At 35.5% G+C, this 24,575-nt stretch overlaps 1 long non-coding RNA gene across 1 annotated transcript in view; it reads left to right on the top strand.

The window, feature by feature from the left end:
- Positions 1–24,170, top strand: part of LOC141380982 (uncharacterized) — an 89,083-nt gene extending 64,913 nt beyond the window's left edge. Inside the window, exon 2 of the long non-coding RNA XR_012400441.1 lies at positions 14,546–24,170. This is a non-coding gene — a long non-coding RNA (uncharacterized lncRNA). The remainder of the gene's footprint in view (positions 1–14,545) is intronic.
- Positions 24,171–24,575: the final 405 nt, after the last annotated feature.

Here is a 24,575-nt window from a genome sequence, read left to right as displayed (position 1 = left end):
AGTTTTCTAGATATATTAGATGTATATAAGTTCCTATTTAAATAGGGTATATGCCGAGCTAGTGCTGTTTCCATGCTGATACACTTCCGGTGACCTGTTATTGTGAACTTTTTTTCCCCATTTTATACGGTTCCTTATACAGCATCGATGTTGTAATGTCATTAACATACCTTCAGTTAAATAAACTTTTGCATTTATTTAGTTGCTCAAGCGTAAAACGAGACAAAAAGCTGTTTACTCGCACGCGCCCGTCAGAATCGGCAGGCTAACGCAGAAGCTCCATTGAATATACTGGGGTAAAATATATTGCTCATATTATAAGGATATGGCGGGGGAAATGTAATTTAATGCAGTGCTTCTTGTACAATCTGAGACCCACTTTAAATCGGATATCACTCAGCTTGTGGAGATCGCTGATTTTGAAAGAAAACAGACCTTAAACGCACCGGATTTTGCATTGGCATTCAATTCGCCGGAAACGCTTAATTTACACCATGGATGCTGTAAAAGGAACCGTATAAAGTATCTCAGAATATTACACAGCACCAAAAACGTAAAAATATATATATTAAATATATTTAATATATTTTTGTCCACAGCAGACGGCAACCCGCCCTGACGCAGATTCCTGAGTCTCTGTGGTCCAATCAGGTGAGCCCTCCTCAGCGCTCGCCATGACAGCGAGACAACAGTGACGTGCCTTGTAAAAATTTGCATATGCATTCCTATAAAGCTCGTGTGCTCTGTCAGCGAGGCGGCCTTTGAGCCCTAGGCAGGGAGAACATAACCCCCGAGGACCCTCGGGGAAACACGGGCGGCCGGTAGTGGGACCTCGCTGCGAGGGTTATGGTGGGTGGGAGTAGCGAGGCCCACTCATCTTCTATTTTAAACTATAGTTTCAAACTTTAGTTTACTATAGTTTGAAATAGAAACCACGGTAACTGTTATGATTAAACCTTTAGCAAAGAGCTTAGAATGACCAAGAGCAACAGACCCGGATTCCGCCAGTTTCAAGTGATAGCGATCGCTCGTCATTGCTGTCGCGATGGAAAGCAGCTGCTTTTTATTTATTTATATTATTCAAAAAGCGCGTTATTGTTTCCCAAATTGTAGAGTGTCGCCTCTTGGTAATTCTATGCTCTTTGCTCCATGTCTGACTGTTGTAATGTTTTGCTTTGTTTTTCAGCTCAGTTGTTGAGCAAAGAAGGACTATTGAAGACAACAGTTGAAGACAACCGCGGGTTATATTCACGAGCGCGCGCATTATAATGTTTCCGGGCTGTTTTCTGAAAGTGTGTCTTGTTTAGATAAGTTTGCATGTCAAACTAAATAAACTATACTCTTTCTAAACACCTGTCTCGTGTTTTATTTGTCCTCTACAGCAATGCACTGTCATATAAGTCTGTTGAATGCATTTGTATGCAACATGGTTTGACAATACAGAAGTCTAACAAATAAATAGTTGTTATAAATGTACTTTCATTAGTCAACATTTGGTGTTATGGTTGTTTCATAACTATATTTATTATTATTCTGTATGTTTAAAACCAGCAAATTATACTATATATTTAACATGTCACATATACTTACTGTTATTTAAAAATTTGCCAAATAAAATGTCCTAAGACAAGAATGGGTGTTGTTTTGGTTTTATGTCAACCTACTGTAGGTTTTAGGTTGACTGCAGCAGGTATAGGTATTATACACACATGCACGCACACACACACACACAAAGTGCTGCGGTGAAATGTGTTACTCTCTCCTCAATGCTGACCATGCAAAAAAAAAAAAAACTAATTATTTTAAATGTTAAAGTTTAAAATAATTAAAAACTCAATTCTCAATAAAAAGTTACAAATAATTATATAAACAAAAATAAAGTCGGCAACACCGAAAAACCAAAGAATCCAATATTTTATTGTTATAATTATTATTTACTTAAAAAATCTCATGACAACAAACTTTTCTATTGTTTCTAATATAAATTCATAGGTGGAAACACAGCTCTGAAAAATACTTAGCAACAAACTCACAACCTGGGAGCTGACAGTGGAGCTTTTGTGTGTGGATGGTTAAGTGTATCATATGTTTTTGTGATTCCCTGTGATGATTTCTGTGCACATGTTACCTTACTGAGGCGATGGAATTTAATTTTGGCTTAGTTGCCAGAAAGATACATAAAACTGTTAACATCTGTACATTATGGCAGTATGCAATATACAATAAATGTAAGAAGTTATACGAGGAGGGGCTAACTAGCTAACAATGTAGCTTTCAAGTACACAGTTCAAGATAACAACAATATAACTTAAAACACAGCCTTATTTTAGAAACCCTCAAAAACATTTGAACACATTTTACTTACTCATTGTAGATTCTTATTTAAAGCCTAAAACATATCAGACTCTACATCTGAATTGATGGACAGAGAATGAAGCACACTCAGCAGTAAACAAATCAAACACCTGACTCCCTTAAAGGGCCAGCATTTTCTGAAAACTTTTTAAGACAGACAGCCTGTGGGAGTGTGTGGTGATGCCCAAATCATTGTTTTCAGCCTTCAAAATGCACGTCTCTATAATTAGCAACATAAAGCATCAGAGTGGATGGGACGGTAATGGTTGAACAGTAATTTGCTATTTATTGTCAAAGTTGTAATGAGTACATAAAATAAATTACTGTAATTTATTCTTTGCACTACACAATTTCATACAAAGTCTACTCCTTTTACAGTAAAATACTGTTTCCTTTTATTACAGCAAAACACTGGCTATTTTACAGTTATTTACTGCACAATCTACAGGGTAACACTGCAGTTATACTAATTAAACACACCTGATCAAACTAAATCTAAAGGTAGTGTGTTGAAGCAGGGCTGGAACTAAATTCTGCTGGGCTGCGGCCCTCCAGGAGTTTGACATCCCTGGTACATAGCATATTTTCAAAGGAACTGCCTACATTTATCACAATCATGCACATATCATTGAATAAAAACAATAAAAATATAAAAACTTCATCCAAAGCAAAAAAAATAAATTAATAATAATAATAATAATAATAAATAATCTGATCCTCATGTTGTTCCAAACCTGTAGTAATAAAAAAGAAATCAAATAAAATGACGAAAAGACTCACTAGTTAACCCTTCACTATCTGTTTTACTATAATACGAGGAGTTCTTTTGAAAATGTGAATTTTTATGATAATTAATACTAGAGGATGACATTTAAAATATTGTCTAGCTAGCACATGCCCTTATGTCGTTACAAACTGTTGGGCTTTTCTGTAGCACAAAAGTTGGACTTAAGTTCGCTTCTGGTGTGCGACCGGATTTACAAAAATGTCCTGTGGTAATCCTGTGGTATTTCAGCAGTACAACATAACTTTACCACACAAAAAAATGAGCAAAGCTAAATATGACAGGATTACTACAGCACTTTCTGCAGTGAAATTTCACAGGAATTTACCATTGGATGAAGTATGTGGTTTCTCTGTTGTTTTTGTGTGGTAATACCAACACAGCTAAATATCACAGGATTGCTACAGCAATTTCTGCAGTACAATATCACAAGAATTAGCTTTTTTGTTCTGTTTTTTTCTAAAACATTTTTTTTTTCTCAGTGCAAGGTAAAATCAGTATGTTCTGCATTTAAGTCGTTTAATTAAGAAATACCTATTCTTACAAAGTAACATCACATGTATTCATATTTATTGTAAAAACTTTTCAGTGTGCAAATGTTTGTGTACTGGAATAAATTTGCAATTGAAACAACAAGATGACCGACACCCTCCATTACAAACATTACCTGCGGTATTCTATGTGGTAAACCATCAAATGTTATGTGGTAACTGTGTAGTACTTTGTTGTTTTTTGGGACGTTTTACCACATGATTCTGTGCTGTACAGTATGTGATACTCCTGTAGTATTCTTGTGGTAGTGTATCACTTTCATATTGTGGTAGTATTTACCACAGGATTCTGTTATACAATATGTAATATTCCTGGGATATTCTTGTGGTAGAGCGTGTGGTATTACTGTTATATTCCTGTAATATTTTTGTGGTAGCATGTGGTATTTCATGTGGTAAACCATCAAATGTACAAAACAAAAACCATGTGATGATTGTGTAGTACTTTGTTGTTGTTTTTTTGGGATGTTTTACCACAGGATTCTGTGTTGTACAGTATGTAATACTCCTGCGGTATTCTTGTGGTAGTGTGTGGTATCACTTAAACATTTCTGTGGCACCACAGGATTCTGTTGCTTAGTATGTAATACTCCTGTAGTTTTCTAGATATATTAGATGTATATAAGTTCCTATTTAAATAGGGTATATGCCGAGCTAGTGCTGTTTCCATGCTGATACACTTCCGGTGACCTGTTATTGTGAACTTTTTTTTTCCCATTTTATACGGTTCCTTATACAGCATCGATGTTGTAATGTCATTAACATACCTTCAGTTAACTAAACTTTTGCATTTATTTAGTTGCTCAAGCGTAAAACGAGACAAAAAGCTGTTTACTCGCACGCGCCCGTCAGAATCGGCAGGCTAACGCAGAAGCTCCATTGAATATACTGGGGTAAAATATATTGCTCATATTATAAGGATATGGCGGGGGAAATGTAATTTAATGCAGTGCTTCTTGTACAATCTGAGACCCACTTTAAATCGGATATCACTCAGCTTGTGGAGATCGCTGATTTTGAAAGAAAACAGACCTTAAACGCACCGGATTTTGCATTGGCATTCAATTCGCCGGAAACGCTTAATTTACACCATGGATGCTGTAAAAGGAACCGTATAAAGTATCTCAGAATATTACACAGCACCAAAACCGTAAAAATATATATATTAAATATATTTAATATATTTTTGTCCACAGCAGACGGCAACCCGCCCTGACGCAGATTCCTGAGTCTCTGTGGTCCAATCAGGTGAGCCCTCCTCAGCGCTCGCCATGACAGCGAGACAACAGTGACGTGCCTTGTAAAAATTTGCATATGCATTCCTATAAAGCTCGTGTGCTCTGTCAGCGAGGCGGCCTTTGAGCCCTAGGCAGGGAGAACATAATCCCCGAGGACCCTCGGGGAAACACGGGCGGCCGGTAGTGGGACCTCGCTGCGAGGGTTATGGTGGGTGGGAGTAGCGAGGCCCACTCATCTTCTATTTTAAACTATAGTTTCAAACTTTAGTTTACTATAGTTTGAAATAGAAACCACGGTAACTGTTATGATTAAACCTTTAGCAAAGAGCTTAGAATGACCAAGAGCAACAGACCCGGATTCCGCCAGTTTCAAGTGATAGCGATCGCTCGTCATTGCTGTCGCGATGGAAATCAGCTGCTTTTTATTTATTTATATTATTCAAAAAGCGCGTTATTGTTTCCCAAATTGTAGAGTGTCGCCTCTTGGTAATTCTATGCTCTTTGCTCCATGTCTGACTGTTGTAATGTTTTGCTTTGTTTTTCAGCTCAGTTGTTGAGCAAAGAAGGACTATTGAAGACAACAGTTGAAGACAACCGCGGGTTATATTCACGAGCGCGCGCATTATAATGTTTCCGGGCTGTTTTCTGAAAGTGTGTCTTGTTTAGATAAGTTTGCATGTCAAACTAAATAAACTATACTCTTTCTAAACACCTGTCTCGTGTTTTATTTGTCCTCTACAGCAATGCACTGTCATATAAGTCTGTTGAATGCATTTGTATGCAACATGGTTTGACAATACAGAAGTCTAACAAATAAATAGTTGTTATAAATGTACTTTCATTAGTCAACATTTGGTGTTATGGTTGTTTCATAACTATATTTATTATTATTCTGTATGTTTGAAACCAGCAAATTATACTATATATTTAACATGTCACATATACTTACTGTTATTTTAAAATTTGCCAAATAAAATGTCCTAAGACAAGAATGGGTGTTGTTTTGGTTTTATGTCAACCTACTGTAGGTTTTAGGTTGACTGCAGAAGGTATAGGTATTATACACACATGCACGCACACACACACACACAAAGTGCTGCGGTGAAATGTGTTACTCTCTCCTCAATGCTGACCATGAAAAAAAAAAAAAAACTAATTATTTTAAATGTTAAAGTTTAAAATAATTAAAAACTCAATTCTCAATAAAAAGTTACAAATAATTATATAAACAAAAATAAAGTCGGCAACACCGAAAAACCAAAGAATCCAATATTTTATTGTTATAATTATTATTTACTTAAAAAATCTCATGACAACAAACTTTTCTATTGTTTCTAATATAAATTCATAGGTGGAAACACAGCTCTGAAAAATACTTAGCAACAAACTCACAACCTGGGAGCTGACAGTGGAGCTTTTGTGTGTGGATGGTTAAGTGTATCATATGTTTTTGTGATTCCCTGTGATGATTTCTGTGCACATGTTACCTTACTGAGGCGATGGAATTTAATTTTGGCTTAGTTGCCAGAAAGATACATAAAACTGTTAACATCTGTACATTATGGCAGTATGCAATATACAATAAATGTAAGAAGTTATACGAGGAGGGGCTAACTAGCTAACAATGTAGCTTTCAAGTACACAGTTCAAGATAACAACAATATAACTTAAAACACAGCCTTATTTTAGAAACCCTCAAAAACATTTGAACACATTTTACTTACTCATTGTAGATTCTTATTTAAAGCCTAAAACATATCAGACTCTACATCTGAATTGATGGACAGAGAATGAAGCACACTCAGCAGTAAACAAATCAAACACCTGACTCCCTTAAAGGGCCAGCATTTTCTGAAAACTTTTTAAGACAGACAGCCTGTGGGAGTGTGTGGTGATGCCCAAATCATTGTTTTCAGCCTTCAAAATGCACGTCTCTATAATTAGCAACATAAAGCATCAGAGTGGATGGGACGGTAATGGTTGAACAGTAATTTGCTATTTATTGTCAAAGTTGTAATGAGTACATAAAATAAATTACTGTAATTTATTCTTTGCACTACACAATTTCATACAAAGTCTACTCCTTTTACAGTAAAATACTGTTTCCTTTTATTACAGCAAAACACTGGCTATTTTACAGTTATTTACTGCACAATCTACAGGGTAACACTGCAGTTATACTAATTAAACACACCTGATCAAACTAAATCTAAAGGTAGTGTGTTGAAGCAGGGCTGGAACTAAATTCTGCTGGGCTGCGGCCCTCCAGGAGTTTGACATCCCTGGTACATATAGCATATTTTCAAAGGAACTGCCTACATTTATCACAATCATGCACATATCATTGAATAAAAACAATAAAAATATAAAAACTTCATCCAAAGCAAAAAAAATAAATTAATAATAATAATAATAATAAATAATCTGATCCTCATGTTGTTCCAAACCTGTAGTAATAAAAAAGAAATCAAATAAAATGACGAAAAGACTCACTAGTTAACCCTTCACTATCTGTTTTACTATAATACGAGGAGTTCTTTTGAAAATGTGAATTTTTATGATAATTAATACTAGAGGATGACATTTAAAATATTGTCTAGCTAGCACATGCCCTTATGTCGTTACAAACTGTTGGGCTTTTCTGTAGCACAAAAGTTGGACTTAAGTTCGCTTCTGGTGTGCGACCGGATTTACAAAAATGTCCTGTGGTAATCCTGTGGTATTTCAGCAGTACAACATAAATTTACCACACAAAAAAATGAGCAAAGCTAAATATGACAGGATTACTACAGCACTTTCTGCAGTGAAATTTCACAGGAATTTACCATTGGATGAAGTATGTGGTTTCTCTGTTGTTTTTGTGTGGTAATACCAACACAGCTAAATATCACAGGATTGCTACAGCAATTTCTGCAGTACAATATCACAAGAATTAGCTTTTTTGTTCTGTTTTTTTCTAAAACATTTTTTTTTCTCAGTGCAAGGTAAAATCAGTATGTTCTGCATTTAAGTCGTTTAATTAAGAAATACCTATTCTTACAAAGTAACATCACATGTATTCATATTTATTGTAAAAACTTTTCAGTGTGCAAATGTTTGTGTTCTGGAATAAATTTGCAATTGAAACAACAAGATGACCGACACCCTCCATTACAAACATTACCTGCGGTATTCTATGTGGTAAACCATCAAATGTTATGTGGTAACTGTGTAGTACTTTGTTGTTTTTTGGGACGTTTTACCACATGATTCTGTGCTGTACAGTATGTGATACTCCTGTAGTATTCTTGTGGTAGTGTATCACTTTCATATTGTGGTAGTATTTACCACAGGATTCTGTTATACAATATGTAATATTCCTGGGATATTCTTGTGGTAGAGCGTGTGGTATTACTGTTATATTCCTGTAATATTTTTGTGGTAGCATGTGGTATTTCATGTGGTAAACCATCAAATGTACAAAACAAAAACCATGTGATGATTGTGTAGTACTTTGTTGTTGTTTTTGGGATGTTTTACCACAGGATTCTGTGTTGTACAGTATGTAATACTCCTGCGGTATTCTTGTGGTAGTGTGTGGTATCACTTAAACATTTCTGTGGCACCACAGGATTCTGTTGCTTAGTATGTAATACTCCTGTAGTTTTCTAGATATATTAGATGTATATAAGTTCCTATTTAAATAGGGTATATGCCGAGCTAGTGCTGTTTCCATGCTGATACACTTCCGGTGACCTGTTATTGTGAACTTTTTTTTCCCATTTTATACGGTTCCTTATACAGCATCGATGTTGTAATGTCATTAACATACCTTCAGTTAAATAAACTTTTGCATTTATTTAGTTGCTCAAGCGTAAAACGAGACAAAAAGCTGTTTACTCGCACGCGCCCGTCAGAATCGGCAGGCTAACGCAGAAGCTCCATTGAATATACTGGGGTAAAATATATTGCTCATATTATAAGGATATGGCGGGGGAAATGTAATTTAATGCAGTGCTTCTTGTACAATCTGAGACCCACTTTAAATCGGATATCACTCAGCTTGTGGAGATCGCTGATTTTGAAAGAAAACAGACCTTAAACGCACCGGATTTTGCATTGGCATTCAATTCGCCGGAAACGCTTAATTTACACCATGGATGCTGTAAAAGGAACCGTATAAAGTATCTCAGAATATTACACAGCACCAAAAACGTAAAAATATATATATTAAATATATTTAATATATTTTTGTCCACAGCAGACGGCAACCCGCCCTGACGCAGATTCCTGAGTCTCTGTGGTCCAATCAGGTGAGCCCTCCTCAGCGCTCGCCATGACAGCGAGACAACAGTGACGTGCCTTGTAAAAATTTGCATATGCATTCCTATAAAGCTCGTGTGCTCTGTCAGCGAGGCGGCCGTTCGGTAGGGCCAAACGCCGGTCGAGGGAAGTAGGTAGCTGGCAGTGTTGATTGTTAGAGAAGCTACGAATCGGAGGATACTCGTGGTAAAATAGAGAACAGAAAGGACAACCTTAAGTCTTGGGTAGACGCAATGGATGATGAATCGGATGATGACAATCAGGAAACTGAATTCCATGAAGTACGATATAATAAAAGAAAAAAAGGAAACATGGGTGATGAGTCTGAATATGAGCAGGCGTGTTCAGGCGGAAATAAGGAGACGGGACGAAGGGTAGTGACAGTTAATGAGGAAAGAGAAATTAAAATCTTAGTAACTTTTGTCAAGCAGTCAGAACAATATGTGCATCCTGTTAAACTATCAAAAGCAATAGAGAAAGAAATAGGATCAGTAAAAGGGGCAACATGTCTAAGTAATGGTAGAGTTTTGATTAAATGTAAAGACGAAATGCAAAAAGCAAAGATAATGAAGCTAAAAACATTGGCTGGTGACAAAATAAACTGTATTGAAGTAGGGTCAAAAAAGAGTGGGGTTATCTCAGGTGTACCTTTAAATGTAACTATGGAGGAAATTAAAGGGAACTTGAGTGGAGGAAAGGTTGGCATGGCCAGGAGACTAATGATGTGGAGGGACAATAAAAAATGTGAGAGTCTTTCTGTGTTGATACACTTTGAGGAAAAAAATCTACCAGCAAAGGTGAAACTAGGCTTCATCAGCTACACGGTAAGAGAATATGTTCCTCCTCCTCTTCGTTGTTATAACTGCCAACGCATGGGTCATTCTGCTGCTTTATGCAAAGGGAAAATGCGTTGTGCAAAATGTGGTGAAGAGCATCAGTATGGGAAGTGTAGAGAAGGAACTAAGTTAAAGTGCTGTAACTGTGGAGGCGAACACAGCGCTGCGTATGCAGGATGCCCAGTTCAGCAGCAGGCACGTGAAATTCAAAAGGTAAAGACCAATCAAAATTTAACATATGCAGAAGCAGCTCGTAAAGTAAAACAGCAGACAGAAACACAAAATCATAGGGAACATGTACAAAATTCTCAAGTGAATAAATCTGAGAAACAAAAGAGTATGATTCAGAATGACTCCATTGATAACATTAGTGTGAATAAAATTGACTTAGTGGCATTCATCTGTGCAGTGGTGAACGGCACCGCACAGGTAGAAAGAAGGTCTGACAAGATTAAAATTGTGGCAGAATGTGCAAACAAATTCCTGAATTGTACAGATATATCGGCTGAACAAATCCACAAGATATTAAAAGCAAAAGAAGGAAAGAAAGAGTGGAATGTGATGGTAAATTATGATGCATCCCAGAGTAGTGATATTTAACATTATCATGTCTTTCCTATTGCTTCATTGGAATGCCAGAAGTTTGATTGCTAATGGACAGGAGTTTAAAAAATACATTGGAAATATGAGCAAACCTCCTGATATAATTTGTATTCAAGAAACGTGGTTATGTAGACCATTAAATTTCAAGCTGAATGGTTATGAAGTAATAAGGAAAGACAGGAATAATGGTAGAGGTGGAGGGTGTGCAACTTTCATAAAAGAAAATGTGATTTATAGGTATGTAAATAATGAAAGTGAAACAGAAAGCATATGTATAGAAGTAATGGGTGAGCATGGGGTAATCAGAATAGTCAATTTTTATAATCCTTGTTTAGAATTAGCTGTAGACATATTAGAAAGCACTATAGGTGAAACATCAAATAAAATTATTGTATGTGGTGATTTTAATGCACACAGTAGTATTTGGGGTAGTAGGAAAACAGATAAAAATGGAGCAATAATAGAAAATTTCATGGAAGAGAAATCTTTAGTGTGTCTAAATGATGGCAAGCCAACAAGAATAGATATAAGAAAAGGTAGCGCATCATGCTTGGATCTTACAATAGTCTCAGCATCACTAGCTGGTAAATCTAAGTGGTCAGTTTCTGGAAATAATATAGGAAGCGATCATTTTCCTATCATCTGTAAAATTCAAAGTAAGGTGCATACACAAAATTGTAATAATGGTATAAAATGGGTATACAAAAGTGCAGATTGGGGAAAATTCCAAACAATATGTGAAAACCTTTTTAAAAATATAACACTGGAGGGAAATATTGATCATGTATATGGTAAGGTAACAGATGGTATTTATTCTGCAGCATTACAATCAATCCCATTAGCAAATGGCACAAGAAAGAGGAAAAATGTACCTTGGTGGTCTGAGGAATGTTCAAGGGCAATCAAAGAAAGACAAAAAGCATTTAGATCTTTAAAAAGAATGCTCACTCCAGAAACAGTCATAGATTATCAAAGGAAAAAAGCTTATGTTAAAAAGATTATCAAGAGCACAAAGAGGGCAGCCTGGCAAAATTTCTGTAATACAATAGGCAGAGAAACTGATATGAATACAGTTTGGCATATGATTAAAAAGATGAATGGAACTGATAGCTCCAGGAAAATACCCGTGATGGAGGAAAATGGAAAGATCGCAATTACAAATAAAGAAAAGGTAACAATGTTGGCTCAAACATTTGCTAAAGCTCACAGCATTGAAAATCTAGATGATGTATTTTTAACAAAACGTCAACAAATTATGGAATTATATGGAGATGTATGCATGAAAAAGATAGATTTTAATAGTAGTCTAGATGATGAATTTAAGTATTTTGAGATGAAAGTAGCTATCAATAATTCAAAGAATACAACACCAGGTAAGGATATGATAAGTTATCAAATGTTAAAAAAGTTACCAGTTAAAGCATTAGAGATATTATTAGAGGTAATTAACCGTATATGGAATGAGGGTGTTTTGCCCAAGCAATGGAAAACTGCAGTCGTGCTCCCATTAGTCAAACCTGGGAAAGACAAAACAAAGCCTAGCAGTTATAAGCCTATAGCCCTTACATCCACAATATGTAAAGTAATGGAAAAAATGATTGTTAAGAGATTAAATTATATTTTAGAGAAAAGGGAAATATTAACAACCTTTCAAAGTGGGTTCAGGAAGAATAGATCCACAAATGATGCCTTGATTTTATTCGAAAATGAAATTAGGAAAGCTTTTATAATGAAAGAGTATATGTTAGCAGTTTTCTTTGACATCGAGAAAGCTTATGATACATTATGGAGGGAAGGATTGCTTATTAAATTGAACAAAATAGGTATAGGTGGAAAATTTTATAACTGGGTGTTAGACTTCTTATTTGAACGTACCTTTCAAGTTAAAATTGGAGAAGAATTATCAGCTGCTTTTAATATTACAAATGGTACACCACAAGGCAGTGCAATTAGCCCCATTTTATTTAATATAATGATTAATGATGTTTTTGATAAGGTTAACAAGGTAGGAATAGGACTTGCACTTTATGCGGATGACGGAGCATTATGGAAAAGAAGACGCAATATTAGAAATGTTAATAAAGGAATACAGGAATCAATTAAAAAAGTTGAGGAATGGTCTCTGGAATGGGGCTTGAAGTTCTCAGTATTAAAAACAAAATACATGATATTTACAAAAAACAAGAAAATAGTACATACAGATTTAAAGTTATATGAGCAGATATTGGAAAGAGTACCTGTTTTTAAATACCTTGGCTTATGGTTAGATGAAAAGTTAATATGGAAAATTCATATAAATAAAATTGAAACAAAATGTAAAATTATTATAAATTGTATGCGTTCAGTTGCTAGTCACAGATGGGGAGCTAGTCGTAGTGCATTGTTGTGCATGTATCAAGCATTGATTCGATCCTGTTTTGATTATGGCTGCATTGTCTATGGATCTGCATCTAAGACTTTATTAGGAAAATTAGATACCATACAAACCAAAGCGTTAAGATTATGTTGTGGAGCAATTAAAACATCCCCTGTAGATGCAATTAGGGTAGAAATGGGAGAAATGCCTCTTGAATTTAGAAGGATAAAATTGATGATGACATACTGGGTAAATCTCCAGCAATCAGTTAGTAATCATCTTACTCGTAAAATACTAAAAGATTGCTGGGAATACTCATATGAAGGGCAGGACAGTTTTGGATGGAGGAGTAAAAAGTTGGCTAAAGAATATGGTATAGATAACATGATCTTCTGTCCCAATATACCACTTACTGATGTCCCACTATGGAGAGCACCTGAACCACTCATAGATGTAAGCTTGCTAAGTAAATATAAAGATGAATATAGTGGAAAAGAAATAGATGCGTTTTTAAATAATAAGTATTATTCAACTTTACAAATTTTTACAGATGGTTCCAAAGAACCTATTAGTAAAAAGATAGGAATAGGTGTTAATATTCCAGAGTTCAAAGTAAATATTAGTTTAAAATTGTCCAATAATCTATCAGTATACACTGCAGAGATAACAGCTATAATTATAGCATTACAATGGGTTGAACAAGTCAGACCAAACAAAGTAGTAATCTGCTCAGATTCATCTGCAGCTTTAGTTAGTATAGCAAACTCAAAATCAGATAGAGAGGATTTAATAACAGAAATCTATTTATCTTTATATAGATTAAAGGAAATAGGAGTAGTCGTTTATTTCTGCTGGGTTCCATCACATATTGGGGTATCTGGTAATGAAGTTGCTGACAAATTAGCAAAGGAAGCACTAAATAAGCAAGAGGTGGAGGTACATGTACCTCTGGGGAAAAGAGAGGCAAAATCGATTTTAAAGGAAAAACTAATAAATAAATGGCAAATTAGATGGGATAATAGTAATACTGGAAGATGGCACTATAGTATTATACAGACAGTAGGGACAACACTAAATCAAGGAAGAAATAGGAAGGAAGAGGTGTGGTTATCAAGATTAAGATTGGGACACACAGGGTTAAATGCAACACTTGCGTTAATGGGTTTACATGAGGATGGGAAATGTGATGTATGTGATGTAACTGAAAACGTAGATCATGCATTATTTATATGTAGCAAGTATAATAAACATCGCGATATGTTATTCAGTCAGTGTGGGGAAGATAAAACAATATATAAAATTATTCTAGGAAAAGGTATAATAGATTGGCAAGTATATAGAGCGTTTATTAGGTATATCGAGCATTCGGGTTTAGGTTATAGATTATAGTCTAATATTTATGGGTGAGAGTATACTCAATCATTGTCATGAAGGCCCTTTATGTTAGAGGAGCTGAACACGCAGCGCTGACATGAGTATGTGGTCTAGATGCAAAGATTGGAGAATATGAAACATCCAAGTTTTTTTTTTTTTTTTTTTTTTTTTTTTTTTTTTGTCCCTTTCCCTCCCTCCTCGTTTCTTTATGTTGCCCTTTCTAATATTCAGACCCATCATCGGAATAAGATTCTGTACAGTAGGTGGCGATAATGCTTTTTAATGGGTTAGTCGCCATAAAACAGAAAGAAGAAGAAGAAGAAGCGAGGCGGCCTTTGAGCCCTAGGCAGGGAGAACATAACCCCCGAGGACCCTCGGGGAAACACGGGCGGCCGGTAGTGGGACCTCGCTGCGAGGGTTATGGTGGGTGGGAGTAGCGAGGCCCACTCATCTTCTATTTTAAACTATAGTTTCAAACTTTAGTTTACTATAGTTTGAAATAGAAACCATGGTAACTGTTATGATTAAACCTTTAGCAAAGAGCTTAGAATGACCAAGAGCAACAGACCCGGATTCCGCCAGTTTCAAGTGATAGCGATCGCTCGTCATTGCTGTCGCGATGGAAAGCAGCTGCTTTTTATTTATTTATATTATTCAAAAAGCGCGTTATTGTTTCCCAAATTGTAGAGTGTCGCCTCTTGGTAATTCTATGCTCTTTGCTCCATGTCTGACTGTTGTAATGTTTTGCTTTGTTTTTCAGCTCAGTTGTTGAGCAAAGAAGGACTATTGAAGACAACAGTTGAAGACAACCGCGGGTTATATTCACGAGCGCGCGCATTATAATGTTTCCGGGCTGTTTTCTGAAAGTGTGTCTTGTTTAGATAAGTTTGCATGTCAAACTAAATAAACTATACTCTTTCTAAACACCTGTCTCGTGTTTTATTTGTCCTCTACAGCAATGCACTGTCATATAAGTCTGTTGAATGCATTTGTATGCAACATGGTTTGACAATACAGAAGTCTAACAAATAAATAGTTGTTATAAATGTACTTTCATTAGTCAACATTTGGTGTTATGGTTGTTTCATAACTATATTTATTATTATTCTGTATGTTTAAAACCAGCAAATTATACTATATATTTAACATGTCACATATACTTACTGTTATTTAAAAATTTGCCAAATAAAATGTCCTAAGACAAGAATGGGTGTTGTTTTGGTTTTATGTCAACCTACTGTAGGTTTTAGGTTGACTGCAGCAGGTATAGGTATTATACACACATGCACGCACACACACACACACAAAGTGCTGCGGTGAAATGTGTTACTCTCTCCTCAATGCTGACCATGCAAAAAAAAAAAAAAAACTAATTATTTTAAATGTTAAAGTTTAAAATAATTAAAAACTCAATTCTCAATAAAAAGTTACAAATAATTATATAAACAAAAATAAAGTCGGCAACACCGAAAAACCAAAGAATCCAATATTTTATTGTTATAATTATTATTTACTTAAAAAATCTCATGACAACAAACTTTTCTATTGTTTCTAATATAAATTCATAGGTGGAAACACAGCTCTGAAAAATACTTAGCAACAAACTCACAACCTGGGAGCTGACAGTGGAGCTTTTGTGTGTGGATGGTTAAGTGTATCATATGTTTTTGTGATTCCCTGTGATGATTTCTGTGCACATGTTACCTTACTGAGGCGATGGAATTTAATTTTGGCTTAGTTGCCAGAAAGATACATAAAACTGTTAACATCTGTACATTATGGCAGTATGCAATATACAATAAATGTAAGAAGTTATACGAGGAGGGGCTAACTAGCTAACAATGTAGCTTTCAAGTACACAGTTCAAGATAACAACAATATAACTTAAAACACAGCCTTATTTTAGAAACCCTCAAAAACATTTGAACACATTTTACTTACTCATTGTAGATTCTTATTTAAAGCCTAAAACATATCAGACTCTACATCTGAATTGATGGACAGAGAATGAAGCACACTCAGCAGTAAACAAATCAAACACCTGACTCCCTTAAAGGGCCAGCATTTTCTGAAAACTTTTTAAGACAGACAGCCTGTGGGAGTGTGTGGTGATGCCCAAATCATTGTTTTCAGCCTTCAAAATGCACGTCTCTATAATTAGCAACATAAAGCATCAGAGTGGATGGGACGGTAATGGTTGAACAGTAATTTGCTATTTATTGTCAAAGTTGTAATGAGTACATAAAATAAATTACTGTAATTTATTCTTTGCACTACACAATTTCATACAAAGTCTACTCCTTTTACAGTAAAATACTGTTTCCTTTTATTACAGCAAAACACTGGCTATTTTACAGTTATTTACTGCACAATCTACAGGGTAACACTGCAGTTATACTAATTAAACACACCTGATCAAACTAAATCTAAAGGTAGTGTGTTGAAGCAGGGCTGGAACTAAATTCTGCTGGGCTGCGGCCCTCCAGGAGTTTGACATCCCTGGTACATATAGCATATTTTCAAAGGAACTGCCTACATTTATCACAATCATGCACATATCATTGAATAAAAACAATAAAAATATAAAAACTTCATCCAAAGCAAAAAAAATAAATTAATAATAATAATAATAATAAATAATCTGATCCTCATGTTGTTCCAAACCTGTAGTAATAAAAAAGAAATCAAATAAAATGACGAAAAGACTCACTAGTTAACCCTTCACTATCTGTTTTACTATAATACGAGGAGTTCTTTTGAAAATGTGAATTTTTATGATAATTAATACTAGAGGATGACATTTAAAATATTGTCTAGCTAGCACATGCCCTTATGTCGTTACAAACTGTTGGGCTTTTCTGTAGCACAAAAGTTGGACTTAAGTTCGCTTCTGGTGTGCGACCGGATTTACAAAAATGTCCTGTGGTAATCCTGTGGTATTTCAGCAGTACAACATAAATTTACCACACAAAAAAATGAGCAAAGCTAAATATGACAGGATTACTACAGCACTTTCTGCAGTGAAATTTCACAGGAATTTACCATTGGATGAAGTATGTGGTTTCTCTGTTGTTTTTGTGTGGTAATACCAACACAGCTAAATATCACAGGATTGCTACAGCAATTTCTGCAGTACAATATCACAAGAATTAGCTTTTTTGTTCTGTTTTTTTCTAAAACATTTTTTTTTTCTCAGTGCAAGGTAAAATCAGTATGTTCTGCATTTAAGTCGTTTAATTAAGAAATACCTATTCTTACAAAGTAACATCACATGTATTCATATTTATTGTAAAAACTTTTCAGTGTGCAAATGTTTGTGTTCTGGAATAAATTTGCAATTGAAACAACAAGATGACCGACACCCTCCATTACAAACATTACCTGCGGTATTCTATGTGGTAAACCATCAAATGTTATGTGGTAACTGTGTAGTACTTTGTTGTTTTTTGGGACGTTTTACCACATGATTCTGTGCTGTACAGTATGTGATACTCCTGTAGTATTCTTGTGGTAGTGTATCACTTTCATATTGTGGTAGTATTTACCACAGGATTCTGTTATACAATATGTAATATTCCTGGGATATTCTTGTGGTAGAGCGTGTGGTATTACTGTTATATTCCTGTAATATTTTTGTGGTAGCATGTGGTATTTCATGTGGTAAACCATCAAATGTACAAAACAAAAACCATGTGATGATTGTGTAGTACTTTGTTGTTTTTTTTGGGATGTTTTACCACAGGATTCTGTGTTGTACAGTATGTAATACTCCTGCGGTATTCTTGTGGTAGTGTGTGGTATCACTTAAACATTTCTGTGGCACCACAGGATTCTGTTGCTTAGTATGTAATACTCCTGTAGTTTTCTAGATATATTAGATGTATATAAGTTCCTATTTAAATAGGGTATATGCCGAGCTAGTGCTGTTTCCATGCTGATACACTTCCGGTGACCTGTTATTGTGAACTTTTTTTTCCCATTTTATACGGTTCCTTATACAGCATCGATGTTGTAATGTCATTAACATACCTTCAGTTAAATAAACTTTTGCATTTATTTAGTTGCTCAAGCGTAAAACGAGACAAAAAGCTGTTTACTCGCACGCGCCCGTCAGAATCGGCAGGCTAACGCAGAAGCTCCATTGAATATACTGGGGTAAAATATATTGCTCATATTATAAGGATATGGCGGGGGAAATGTAATTTAATGCAGTGCTTCTTGTACAATCTGAGACCCACTTTAAATCGGATATCACTCAGCTTGTGGAGATCGCTGATTTTGAAAGAAAACAGACCTTAAACGCACCGGATTTTGCATTGGCATTCAATTCGCCGGAAACGCTTAATTTACACCATGGATGCTGTAAAAGGAACCGTATAAAGTATCTCAGAATATTACACAGCACCAAAAACGTAAAAATATATATATTAAATATATTTAATATATTTTTGTCCACAGCAGACGGCAACCCGCCCTGACGCAGATTCCTGAGTCTCTGTGGTCCAATCAGGTGAGCCCTCCTCAGCGCTCGCCATGACAGCGAGACAACAGTGACGTGCCTTGTAAAAATTTGCATATGCATTCCTATAAAGCTCGTGTGCTCTGTCAGCGAGGCGGCCTTTGAGCCCTAGGCAGGGAGAACATAACCCCCGAGGACCCTCGGGGAAACACGGGCGGCCGGTAGTGGGACCTCGCTGCGAGGGTTATGGTGGGTGGGAGTAGCGAGGCCCACTCATCTTCTATTTTAAACTATAGTTTCAAACTTTAGTTTACTATAGTTTGAAATAGAAACCACGGTAACTGTTATGATTAAACCTTTAGCAAAGAGCTTAGAATGACCAAGAGCAACAGACCCGGATTCCGCCAGTTTCAAGTGATAGCGATCGCTCGTCATTGCTGTCGCGATGGAAAGCAGCTGCTTTTTATTTATTTATATTATTCAAAAAGCGCGTTATTGTTTCCCAAATTGTAGAGTGTCGCCTCTTGGTAATTCTATGCTCTTTGCTCCATGTCTGACTGTTGTAATGTTTTGCTTTGTTTTTCAGCTCAGTTGTTGAGCAAAGAAGGACTATTGAAGACAACAGTTGAAGACAACCGCGGGTTATATTCACGAGCGCGCGCATTATAATGTTTCCGGGCTGTTTTCTGAAAGTGTGTCTTGTTTAGATAAGTTTGCATGTCAAACTAAATAAACTATACTCTTTCTAAACACCTGTCTCGTGTTTTATTTGTCCTCTACAGCAATGCACTGTCATATAAGTCTGTTGAATGCATTTGTATGCAACATGGTTTGACAATACAGAAGTCTAACAAATAAATAGTTGTTATAAATGTACTTTCATTAGTCAACATTTGGTGTTATGGTTGTTTCATAACTATATTTATTATTATTCTGTATGTTTAAAACCAGCAAATTATACTATATATTTAACATGTCACATATACTTACTGTTATTTAAAAATTTGCCAAATAAAATGTCCTAAGACAAGAATGGGTGTTGTTTTGGTTTTATGTCAACCTACTGTAGGTTTTAGGTTGACTGCAGCAGGTATAGGTATTATACACACATGCACACACACACACACACAAAGTGCTGCGGTGAAATGTGTTACTCTCTCCTCAATGCTGACTATGCAAAAAAAAAAAACTAATTATTTTAAATGTTAAAGTTTAAAATAATTAAAAACTCAATTCTCAATAAAAAGTTACAAATAATTATATAAACAAAAATAAAGTCGGCAACACCGAAAAACCAAAGAATCCAATATTTTATTGTTATAATTATTATTTACTTAAAAAATCTCATGACAACAAACTTTTCTATTGTTTCTAATATAAATTCATAGGTGGAAACACAGCTCTGAAAAATACTTAGCAACAAACTCACAACCTGGGAGCTGACAGTGGAGCTTTTGTGTGTGGATGGTTAAGTGTATCATATGTTTTTGTGATTCCCTGTGATGATTTCTGTGCACATGTTACCTTACTGAGGCGATGGAATTTAATTTTGGCTTAGTTGCCAGAAAGATACATAAAACTGTTAACATCTGTACATTATGGCAGTATGCAATATACAATAAATGTAAGAAGTTATACGAGGAGGGGCTAACTAGCTAACAATGTAGCTTTCAAGTACACAGTTCAAGATAACAACAATATAACTTAAAACACAGCCTTATTTTAGAAACCCTCAAAAACATTTGAACACATTTTACTTACTCATTGTAGATTCTTATTTAAAGCCTAAAACATATCAGACTCTACATCTGAATTGATGGACAGAGAATGAAGCACACTCAGCAGTAAACAAATCAAACACCTGACTCCCTTAAAGGGCCAGCATTTTCTGAAAACTTTTTAAGACAGACAGCCTGTGGGAGTGTGTGGTGATGCCCAAATCATTGTTTTCAGCCTTCAAAATGCACGTCTCTATAATTAGCAACATAAAGCATCAGAGTGGATGGGACGGTAATGGTTGAACAGTAATTTGCTATTTATTGTCAAAGTTGTAATGAGTACATAAAATAAATTACTGTAATTTATTCTTTGCACTACACAATTTCATACAAAGTCTACTCCTTTTACAGTAAAATACTGTTTCCTTTTATTACAGCAAAACACTGGCTATTTTACAGTTATTTACTGCACAATCTACAGGGTAACACTGCAGTTATACTAATTAAACACACCTGATCAAACTAAATCTAAAGGTAGTGTGTTGAAGCAGGGCTGGAACTAAATTCTGCTGGGCTGCGGCCCTCCAGGAGTTTGACATCCCTGGTACATAGCATATTTTCAAAGGAACTGCCTACATTTATCACAATCATGCACATATCATTGAATAAAAACAATAAAAATATAAAAACTTCATCCAAAGCAAAAAAAAATAAATTAATAATAATAATAATAATAATAAATAATCTGATCCTCATGTTGTTCCAAACCTGTAGTAATAAAAAAGAAATCAAATAAAATGACGAAAAGACTCACTAGTTAACCCTTCACTATCTGTTTTACTATAATACGAGGAGTTCTTTTGAAAATGTGAATTTTTATGATAATTAATACTAGAGGATGACATTTAAAATATTGTCTAGCTAGCACATGCCCTTATGTCGTTACAAACTGTTGGGCTTTTCTGTAGCACAAAAGTTGGACTTAAGTTCGCTTCTGGTGTGCGACCGGATTTACAAAAATGTCCTGTGGTAATCCTGTGGTATTTCAGCAGTACAACATAACTTTACCACACAAAAAAATGAGCAAAGCTAAATATGACAGGATTACTACAGCACTTTCTGCAGTGAAATTTCACAGGAATTTACCATTGGATGAAGTATGTGGTTTCTCTGTTGTTTTTGTGTGGTAATACCAACACAGCTAAATATCACAGGATTGCTACAGCAATTTCTGCAGTACAATATCACAAGAATTAGCTTTTTTGTTCTGTTTTTTTCTAAAACATTTTTTTTTTCTCAGTGCAAGGTAAAATCAGTATGTTCTGCATTTAAGTCGTTTAATTAAGAAATACCTATTCTTACAAAGTAACATCACATGTATTCATATTTATTGTAAAAACTTTTCAGTGTGCAAATGTTTGTGTACTGGAATAAATTTGCAATTGAAACAACAAGATGACCGACACCCTCCATTACAAACATTACCTGCGGTATTCTATGTGGTAAACCATCAAATGTTATGTGGTAACTGTGTAGTACTTTGTTGTTTTTTGGGACGTTTTACCACATGATTCTGTGCTGTACAGTATGTGATACTCCTGTAGTATTCTTGTGGTAGTGTATCACTTTCATATTGTGGTAGTATTTACCACAGGATTCTGTTATACAATATGTAATATTCCTGGGATATTCTTGTGGTAGAGCGTGTGGTATTACTGTTATATTCCTGTAATATTTTTGTGGTAGCATGTGGTATTTCATGTGGTAAACCATCAAATGTACAAAACAAAAACCATGTGATGATTGTGTAGTACTTTGTTGTTTTTTTTGGGATGTTTTACCACAGGATTCTGTGTTGTACAGTATGTAATACTCCTGCGGTATTCTTGTGGTAGTGTGTGGTATCACTTAAACATTTCTGTGGCACCACAGGATTCTGTTGCTTAGTATGTAATACTCCTGTAGTTTTCTAGATATATTAGATGTATATAAGTTCCTATTTAAATAGGGTATATGCCGAGCTAGTGCTGTTTCCATGCTGATACACTTCCGGTGACCTGTTATTGTGAACTTTTTTTTTCCCATTTTATACGGTTCCTTATACAGCATCGATGTTGTAATGTCATTAACATACCTTCAGTTAACTAAACTTTTGCATTTATTTAGTTGCTCAAGCGTAAAACGAGACAAAAAGCTGTTTACTCGCACGCGCCCGTCAGAATCGGCAGGCTAACGCAGAAGCTCCATTGAATATACTGGGGTAAAATATATTGCTCATATTATAAGGATATGGCGGGGGAAATGTAATTTAATGCAGTGCTTCTTGTACAATCTGAGACCCACTTTAAATCGGATATCACTCAGCTTGTGGAGATCGCTGATTTTGAAAGAAAACAGACCTTAAACGCACCGGATTTTGCATTGGCATTCAATTCGCCGGAAACGCTTAATTTACACCATGGATGCTGTAAAAGGAACCGTATAAAGTATCTCAGAATATTACACAGCACCAAAAACGTAAAAATATATATATTAAATATATTTAATATATTTTTGTCCACAGCAGACGGCAACCCGCCCTGACGCAGATTCCTGAGTCTCTGTGGTCCAATCAGGTGAGCCCTCCTCAGCGCTCGCCATGACAGCGAGACAACAGTGACGTGCCTTGTAAAAATTTGCATATGCATTCCTATAAAGCTCGTGTGCTCTGTCAGCGAGGCGGCCTTTGAGCCCTAGGCAGGGAGAACATAACCCCCGAGGACCCTCGGGGAAACACGGGCGGCCGGTAGTGGGACCTCGCTGCGAGGGTTATGGTGGGTGGGAGTAGCGAGGCCCACTCATCTTCTATTTTAAACTATAGTTTCAAACTTTAGTTTACTATAGTTTGAAATAGAAACCACGGTAACTGTTATGATTAAACCTTTAGCAAAGAGCTTAGAATGACCAAGAGCAACAGACCCGGATTCCGCCAGTTTCAAGTGATAGCGATCGCTCGTCATTGCTGTCGCGATGGAAAGCAGCTGCTTTTTATTTATTTATATTATTCAAAAAGCGCGTTATTGTTTCCCAAATTGTAGAGTGTCGCCTCTTGGTAATTCTATGCTCTTTGCTCCATGTCTGACTGTTGTAATGTTTTGCTTTGTTTTTCAGCTCAGTTGTTGAGCAAAGAAGGACTATTGAAGACAACAGTTGAAGACAACCGCGGGTTATATTCACGAGCGCGCGCATTATAATGTTTCCGGGCTGTTTTCTGAAAGTGTGTCTTGTTTAGATAAGTTTGCATGTCAAACTAAATAAACTATACTCTTTCTAAACACCTGTCTCGTGTTTTATTTGTCCTCTACAGCAATGCACTGTCATATAAGTCTGTTGAATGCATTTGTATGCAACATGGTTTGACAATACAGAAGTCTAACAAATAAATAGTTGTTATAAATGTACTTTCATTAGTCAACATTTGGTGTTATGGTTGTTTCATAACTATATTTATTATTATTCTGTATGTTTAAAACCAGCAAATTATACTATATATTTAACATGTCACATATACTTACTGTTATTTTAAAATTTGCCAAATAAAATGTCCTAAGACAAGAATGGGTGTTGTTTTGGTTTTATGTCAACCTACTGTAGGTTTTAGGTTGACTGCAGCAGGTATAGGTATTATACACACATGCACGCACACACACACACACAAAGTGCTGCGGTGAAATGTGTTACTCTCTCCTCAATGCTGACCATGAAAAAAAAAAAAAAAACTAATTATTTTAAATGTTAAAGTTTAAAATAATTAAAAACTCAATTCTCAATAAAAAGTTACAAATAATTATATAAACAAAAATAAAGTCGGCAACACCGAAAAACCAAAGAATCCAATATTTTATTGTTATAATTATTATTTACTTAAAAAATCTCATGACAACAAACTTTTCTATTGTTTCTAATATAAATTCATAGGTGGAAACACAGCTCTGAAAAATACTTAGCAACAAACTCACA

This window comes from Danio rerio, chromosome 25 (genome assembly GCF_049306965.1).
Source record: "Danio rerio strain Tuebingen ecotype United States chromosome 25, GRCz12tu, whole genome shotgun sequence".
NCBI classification, from domain to species: domain Eukaryota; kingdom Metazoa; phylum Chordata; class Actinopteri; order Cypriniformes; family Danionidae; genus Danio; species Danio rerio.
The sequence above is the reverse complement of the archived record's forward strand: the minus strand, read 5'-3'. Positions and strand labels throughout refer to the sequence as shown.